We start from the raw sequence: 2,531 nt of genomic DNA, 5'->3' as shown, positions 1-2,531 counted from the left end.
GTGTATACTCGAATAGAATGATTACCCATACACAAATAGGTGTTGGAATCATTATAGCATAGTTGGTTGTTCGTTCGTAGGTGGTATACCGTGTATGCCGGATATACAAATAGACACGAATATTATAACTCCGTGGTACGTAATCGTTTGGTGCTCACGGTGAGCATGTATCGGTTATGCTGACATGCAGAAGGATATTGAAATCAAGTATATTAAACATTAATCTTTGTTGAGAAAGATCTATATGTCAGTTGGTGACAAGGATTATGAAACATATTTAAACGTTAACCGACGTCAGGTTAAGTCCATATGTTATTATATTTGTGGGACATATATACTAGATACTGGTATGTGTAATATGTATGATAATATTTGGTGTGTATGTATACCTGCTGTTATGATTGAACTGGTAACGAGTTATACGGTGAGATTAGTATTGATTACTGCGTACGGGATGAGTACGGCAGAATGACATAAAAAGAGTAACTCCAATTATGGAGATTGATATGATTCAGTTGATTGCTCAAAGATAGCAGATGATGATACCGAATGTCGTATCACAGATCACTGCTAGTGTTGATGCAAATGTGATCGCAGAATTATAGATCGAGCAATCACATGAATATGAATATTTCAATTCTTAGTGTTATTACTAAGGGTGATAATGTCCCACCGAATACTATTACGACTACAAGTATTAGTTATAAACTAAACATGAATAGTAGTCGTAATGAATTAGATCCGGTATGAAGGATATGTTTGTTGGTTGTGTTAAGGAAATTATTAATAGTTTACTGATGGTAAAGGGAGGATAGATTAGCAAGTGGATAGAAAAGATCGAAATGGTTAAGGATATTGGTAAGAGTCTAGAACATTGTGTAGTGAAATATGCTACAGATATGTTGGTAGATTATATTGTATCGTGATGGAACACGATGGTACAAAATTATAGTTAGAAAATTATTGCTCAGATGATATGGTCAGGATTTAAAATTCTTGTGCTAGATCACTTTTATTCGAGTAATTAAACTCAGAGATTGGAAACTGAGCTATGAAAGATAGAAATGTTGTGTGCTGATCACTTAGAACACGCTAATCGTTTGAAGGAATTGTCATGTCTGGTAACATGGCTAATTACTCCTGAAACTAAGCGAAGTGAGCGCTATATTGGGGACTAACTCCATCGATAAGGAGTATAGTCAATCCTGTAAAATATACAACCTTTGGAAGGGTTGTGTCACAAGCCAGCATTGATATATTTGACTCTGTGGGGAGCGGACTAGAAGGACGTTAGGTGAGACGTCGAGTGTTAAAGAAGAGAAATGGTAAAGGTATAGGGCAAAATGGGCTTTTGAATAAGTAGGTATGTCCTACAACCCAGAATTATACTAAGACTAGTTCTGGTGTGAAAACATGAACCGCATGAAGGGTCCTGCCCTAAATGTGGAAAATATGGTTATCGGCAGGAAGAAGAATGTCGAGTGATAGTAGACCACAGGTGTGGTAAAGATGGACATAATGCTCCAATTGTAGAACCAATTAAAGCCATGTGAACCGGCAACCCCAACCCATTCGTGTACAACCACTCCGAACCCATCAGCTTCAATAACAATCCATCCAAAGAAATCAAATTATGCCAAACAGTTGTACTTACTATGACTGTGGCAGTACAGAATGTTTCAAGAGAAATTGCCCAAAGTTGAACCAAGGTGTCGTTGGAAGACGAACCTCATGACAAGCATCAACCTCTGATCAAGCAAGGAGCTGTGCTTTTGTGAGTAATTCGAATAAAACACGTCATGATCCAAAGGTGGTATTAAGTATGTTGTAGTTTTAAAACAATAGGCTTCAGTGATATTTTTACGGTCCCCGATAGAAGTTAGTTCCTGCTAACCTCCTATCATTTGGAAAGATACCGATTAGTGAAACTATAGAACCCTATACTGTAGAATCGCTAACGGTAAACCCCTAATGGTTAACTAAATTGTTCGGAATTGTCCTATCATTCTGAACAATTAACCTTTCCTTATTGACCTACGACCAGTAAAGTTAAGAAGTTTTGACGTAATAGTTAACATGGATTGGCTAACTCAACATGAAGCTGAAATCAAATATGAAAAGAAGATGATTAGAAGCTCTCCTTCGGACGATGAAGCGATTAGATACAGAGAAAAGTGTACGGTGTTATGTTACCACTCTAATCTCATCTTGAGATGTTATAATATTTACGACAAGAAGACGTGGTGTATTTAACAAACGCGATTGCCAAAGTATTTAAAAGAAAACATATAGAAGATATCCCGATGGTACGCGAATTTCCACAAGTTTTCCCTGAAGAACTTCCGGGATGACCGCCAACCCGACAGGTCGAATTCAGAATCGATTTAATGCCTTACGTTGGCCCTGTTGCTAAAACATCTTACCGACTTGCACCAACTGAAATGCAAGAATTTTTGGATAAGGTTTTATACGACCTAGTTAGTCACCATGGGGTGCACCAGTGTTATTTGGGAAATGAAGGACGGAAGTGT

Source organism: Bidens hawaiensis, unplaced genomic scaffold, assembly GCF_021521415.1.
Source record: "Bidens hawaiensis isolate Kalapana, Puna unplaced genomic scaffold, B.hawaiensis_p1.1 tig00419403_1, whole genome shotgun sequence".
Classification (NCBI taxonomy): Eukaryota; Viridiplantae; Streptophyta; class Magnoliopsida; order Asterales; family Asteraceae; genus Bidens; species Bidens hawaiensis.
The sequence above is the reverse complement of the archived record's forward strand: the minus strand, read 5'-3'. Positions refer to the sequence as shown.